Consider the following 6,514-nt stretch of genomic DNA (forward strand, 5'->3'; position numbering starts at 1 on the left):
CGTGTGTGACATTTGGCACGCCAGGTAGAGAGTGCTCATGAGGATCTACATCAACAAAGCCACCGGGGTCCCTGACGACGCCAAATCCATCACCATCTTCGCCAACTCATTCGCCCTCAAGCAAGGATGGCTAGAGTACGACTGCCCAATACTGCAGTCGCATGTTCAGTGCATCAGCAGAAGCCTCGTCCCGGTCAGCGATAGGAGAGTGTCCTGCCTCGCCCTCGGAAGAGCCGCTTGTCTGGTAATACCCAGACAGCGCGGTTCATCCCTGAAGGCGGTGAGATAGGACACCACCCACGGTGCCCCCACGTGGCCGCCGCAAAGGTTCCTCGCTGGGGGTAGGATCTCATGGAGGCTGGCCCCACCTACATCTCGCTTCGCTACCTCATGCGGAAGCCAGACCAGTCACTTCGAGAGTACATATGTCATTTTTGCCAGATCCAAGACAGAATCCGCAGACTGCTTGCCGGCTCCGTCATCACGGCCTTCTACCTGGACGTTCGCAGTGCCGCGGGTTCTCTTCAATCATAGTAGGCTCCAAAGTAGGGTATCACTAGTAGAAAAGGGGGCAATGGTCCAGGCCGGGTCAGCCAATTAGTCCCGGTTCAATCCAGAACCAGGACCAATGGGGGCATTGGACCCGGTTCGTGAGCCCCGGGGGCTGGCCGGGCCACGTGGGCCATTGGTCCCGGTAAGTCTGGACCTTTTGGTCCCGGTTGGTGGGACGAACCGGGACCAATGTGCCTCGGTCCTGGCCCACCACCATTTGTCCCGGTTGGTGGCCTGAACCGGGACCAAAGGCTTCCCTTTAGTCCCGGTTCAAGCCACGAACCGAGACTAATTAATTGCCTATATATACCCCTCGCCCGCGAGCAGAGCACTCTCACTGCTCTGTTTTTCATGGCCGGCGAGGAGAGAGCTTTGTGGTGCTCTAGCTCACCTCCTATGCACACGAGGTGTTCGATGGAATGTCCGAGGCACGCTACTTAAGCTTTCTCCTCTCCAAGCTCGACCTCCAAGCTCCATTTTCCTCAATATTTGTCTAGGTTTAGCGGTCCGTCACGTCCCGTCCCCGTCTTCACCGCCGTCGATCGCCCGCGCCGATCTCGTCGTCGGCACCACCATGGTGAGCCTCTTGTTCTTATCTTCTTTCCGAAAGGAAACAAAATCTTACTTGTATGTTTATATAGATACTTGTATAATTTTCTTGCTTTTATTATTGCATCTTATATAGTGCGATGGTTTTGGTATCCGCCCCCGTCGGTCCTCGTCCTGTCTATGATTCGGATGTGGTATATATTATCTTTTCATAACTAGTGTTTCATCTATTGTTTATGACAATTATGCCGACCAACGTGACATAGATTTTATTTATCTAGGAGGTTGTTGAACCGGAAATTCCAACCGACCTTATTGTCGAGAGGTTAAATTTAGTTGAAGAAGAAAACAATTTCTTGAAGGAAAAAATTGGAAAAATTGAGGAGGAGAAGATGATATTGGAGTTGCATGTTGCGGATGTCGTGGATGATCACAAGATCAAGATGGATGCAATGCGCTTGAAGATTAGAAAGATTAGAAAATATGCCATTCATACCAAGGCTTGGTATCATTATGCCGTTGGATCAGTTGTTACATTGGTTGCGATTATGATCGCATTTGTTTTCGCATTGAAATGTTTTACATAGTTTCAATGTATGGTTTAATTAATTTAGATGCTCTGCAGAGCTTTATGTCGTTAGATGAGAACTATGTATGTACTTTGGTTTTAATGTGATGATGAACTTCTACTAATTTGGTCACTTAATTATCTATTCATGATGTTCTGTAATGATTTTTGACACACTTAATTATATATAATGCACGCAGATGAACCGGTAATGGATGTATGGTTCAAGACACACCTCCGAGTACATTAAGGGCGTGCATGAATTTCTCGAAGTGGCTGAGGCAAACAAGCAGAATGGTTTTATGTGTTGTCCATGCCCTATATGTGGGATTACGAAGTCTTACTCTGACCGGAAAATCCTTCACACCCACCTGCTTTACAAGGGTTTCATGCCACACTATAATGTTTAGACGAGGCACGGAGAAATAGGGGTTATGATGGAAGACGGCTAAGAAGAAAAGTACGATGACAACTATGTGCCCCCTGAATACGGTGATGCTACTGAAGATCAAGAGGAACCAGACGATGTGCACGATGATGCTGCAACAGGCGAAGCTGCTGAAGCTCAAGAGGAACCAGACAATGTGCCCGATGATGATGATCTCCGTCGGGTCATTGTCGATGCAAGGACGCAATGCGAAAGTCAAAAGGAGAAGCTGAAGTTCGATCGCATGTTAGAGGACCACAAAAAAGGGTTGTACCCCAATTGCGAAGATGGCAACACAAAACTCGGTACCGTACTGGAATTGCTGCAGTGGAAGGCAGAGAATGATGTGCCTAACAAAGGATTTGAGAAGCTACTGAAAATATTGAAGAAGAAGCTTCCAAAGGATAACGAATTGCCCGACAGTACATACGTAGCAAAGAAGGTCGTATGCCCTCTAGGATTGGAGGTGCAGAAGATACATGCATGCCCTAATGACTGCATCCTCTAACGTGGTGCGTACAAGGATCTGAACGCATGCCCGGTATGCGATGCATTACGGTATAAGATTAGACGAGATGACCCTGGTGATGTTGACGGCGAGCCCCCCAGGAAGAGGGTTCCTGCGAAGGTGATGTGGTATGCTCCTATAATACCATGGTTGAAACGTCTGTTCAGAATCGGAGAGCATGCCAAGTTGATGCGATGGCACAGTGAGGACCGTAAGAAAGATGAGAAGTTGAGAGCACCCGCTGACGGGTCACAGTGGAGAAAAATCAAGAGAAAGTACTGGGATGAGTTTGCAAGTGACCCAAGGAACGTATGGTTTGCTTTAAGTGTGGATGGCATTAATCCTTTCGGGGAGCAGAGCAGCAATCACAGCACCTGGCCCGTGACTCTATGTATGTATAACCTTCCTCCTTGGATGTGCATGAAGCGGAAGTTCATTATGATGCCAGTTCTCATCTAAGGCCCTAAGCAACCCGGCAACGACATTGATGTGTACCTAAGGCCATTAGCTGAAGAACTTTTACAGCTGTGGAATGGAAACGGTGTACGTACGTGGGATGAGCACAAACAGGAGGAATTTCACGTAAAGGCGTTGCTGTTCGTGACCATCAACGATTGGCCCGCTCTCAGTAACCTTTCAGGACAGACAAACAAGGGATACCACGCATGCATGCACTGTTTACTTGACAACGATAGTATATACCTGGGAAGCTGCAGGAACAATGTGTACCTGGGCCATCGTCGATTTCTTCCGACCAACCATCAATGTCGAAAGAAAGGCAAGCATTTCAAAAGCGAGGCAGATCACCGGAGGAAGCCCGCCATGCGTACCGGTGATCATGTACTTGCTATGGTCAATGATTTACACGTAATCTTTGGAAAGGGTCCCGACGGACTAGCTGTTCCGAGTGACGCTGGGGGAAACGCACCCATGTGGAAGAAGAAATCTATATTTTGGGACCTACCCTACTGGAAAGACCTAGAGGTCCGCTCTTCGATCGACGTGATGCACGTGACGAAGAACGAACCTTCTAGGCTTCTTGGGCGTGTATGGGAAGACAAAAGATACAGCTGAGGCACGGGAGGACCTGCAACGTTTACACGAAAAAGACGGCATGCCTCCAAAGCAGTATGAAGGTCCTACCAGCTATGCTCTTACCAAAGAAGAGAAGGAAATCTTCTTTGAATGCCTGCTTAGTATGAAGGTCCCGACTGGCTTCTCGTCGAATATAAAAGGAATAATAAATATGTCAGAGAAAAAGTTTTAGAACCTAAAGTCTCATGACTGCCACGTGATTATGACGCAACTGCTTCCGGTTGCATTGAGGGGGCTTCTACCGGAAAACGTCCGATTAGCCATTGTGAAGCTATGTGCATTCCTCAATGCAATCTCTCAAAAGGTGATCGATCCAGAAATCATACCAAGGCTAAGGAGTGATGTGGTGCAATGTCTTGTCAGTTTCGAGCTGGTGTTCCCACCATCCTTCTTCAATATCATGACGCACGTCCTAGTTCATCTAGTTGACGAGATTGTCATTCTGGGCCCCGTATTTCTACACAATATGTACCCCTTTGAGAGGTTCATGGGAGTCCTAAAGAAATATGTCCGTAACCGCGCTAGGCCAGAAGGAAGCATCACCATGGGCCATCAAACAGAGGATGTCATCGGGTTTTGTGTTGACTTCATTCTTGGTCTTAAGAACATAGGTCTCCCTCAATCGCGGTATGATGGGAGACTGACTGGAAAAGGCACGCTTGGAAGGGACTCAATAATATGCAGGGACGGATATTCTTGGTCTCAAGCACGCTACACAGTTCTACAGAACTCTACCTTGGTGACCCCGTATGTCGATGAACACAAGAACAGTCTGCGCTCCAAACACCCGGAGCAGTGCGACGACTGGATTACATGTGAACACATCAAGACTTTCAGCAGTTGGTTGGAAGCACGTCTCAGAGGTGACAGCACTATTTGTGATGAGCTGTACTTGTTGTCCAGGGGACCATCTTCGACTGTTACGATTTGAAAAGGATACGAGATAAATGGGAATACATTTTACATGATTGACCAAGATCAAAAGAGCACCAACCAAAATAGCGGTGTCCACTTTGATGCAACAACCGAGAGGGGAAATGACACATATTATGGTTACATAGTGGACATATGGGAACTTGACTATGGACATGATTTTAAGGTCCCTTTGTTTAAGTGCAAATGGGTCAATCTGTCAGGAGGCGGGGTACAGGTAGACCCACAGTACGGAATGACAACAGTGGATCTGAAAAATCTTGGATACACTGACGAACCCTTCGTCCTAGCCAATGATGTGGCACAGGTTATCTATGTGAAGGACATGTCTACCAGACCGAGAAAAAGAAAAGATAAGGAAGTGAATACATCATACGATGAGCCAAAGCGCCACATAGTTCTTTCAGGAAAAGGGGACATCGTGGGAGTGGAGGGCAAGACAGACATATCTGAAGATTATGAAAAGTTTCATGAAATTCCTCCCTTCAAAGTCAAGGCTGACCCCAGCATCCTGATAAGCGATGAAGATTATCCATGGTTACAGCGCAATAAGCAAATGACACAAGCGAAGAAAAAGTGAAGACTTTCTCCCACAACTATTATGATGATACCATGCCAACTTTGTAACACACGAGTATGATACCATTGTCCGTTTTGTACATGCACATGCTATGTGGGTGAATTTATGATACCATGCCAACTTTCAACTTTTTCATAGTTCATTTGAAATGCTTTAATGTCTTATGGTTCGGCCCTCGTAATAATTAAAAATAGCAACAATAAGTATTTTGTTGTAAATAGAAACAAAATAAAATAAATAAAGCAAGAAAGAAAACAAAAAAACAAAAAAAGTGTTTTCAAATTTGAAAACTAATGGCACTAACAGAAAGTTTATAATTTTTCTAAAACTAAAAGCAAAAAGAATTAAAAAATACAGCAAAAAACAAAAGAAAATAAATAATGCAGAAAACAAAACAAAAAAACAATTAAAAATAGCAACAATAAGTATTTTGTTGTAAGTACAAACAAAATAAAATAAATAAAGCAAGAAAGAAAACAAAAAAAACAAAAAAAGTGTTTTAAAATTTGAAAACTAATGGCACTAACAGAAAGTTTATAATTTTTCCAGAACTAAAAGCAAAAAGATTAAAAAATAAAGCAAAAAACAAAATAAAATAAATAATGCAGAAAACAAAACAAAAAAATAGAAAATAATTAAAAATAGCAACAATAAGTATTTTGTTGTAAGTAGAAACAAAATAAAATAAATAAAGCAAGAAAGAAAACAAAAAAATTGCCTCCTACTGGGCCCCCACGGCCTGAATACGACTAGAAACCCTACCATGGGCCAGGATTCAGGCCCGCAGTAGGCCCAGCATGCCCATCAGGCAAAGCAGTAGCAAATAGGCCCGCAAGCCTACGGTGGAGAGGAGCTCAAGAGGGGTACGGCAGTGGGGCTTATAAACCACTGCGCGCCCCTCTCAACTAGCGAGGTGGGACTAAACTTTGGCCCCGACGCGGGCAGCACAGGGTCCTTTGGTCCCGGTTGGTGCCACCAACCGGGACTAAAGGGGGGGCATTAGTCTCGGTTGGTGCCACCAACCGGGACCAAAGGTCGCCGCTTCCCGTCCGTTGGGCTGCTGAAAAGAGGCCTTTGGTCCCGGTTGGTGGTACCAACCGGGACTAAAGGGGGCATTAGTCCCGGTTGGAGTCACGAACCGGGACCAATGCCCTTGGTATATATACAACACTTAGGAAAATTTGACGAACACATCGCCAGTTGCCATCCGACGACGACGCCAGGCTGCCCAGATCGACGCTGTCCGCTGCCCCGACGCCGCCCGCCGCCCAGACGCCATCCGCGCGCCGCCCCGACGCCGTC

Source organism: Triticum dicoccoides, chromosome 3B, assembly GCF_002162155.2.
Source record: "Triticum dicoccoides isolate Atlit2015 ecotype Zavitan chromosome 3B, WEW_v2.0, whole genome shotgun sequence".
Taxonomy (NCBI): Eukaryota; Viridiplantae; Streptophyta; class Magnoliopsida; order Poales; family Poaceae; genus Triticum; species Triticum dicoccoides.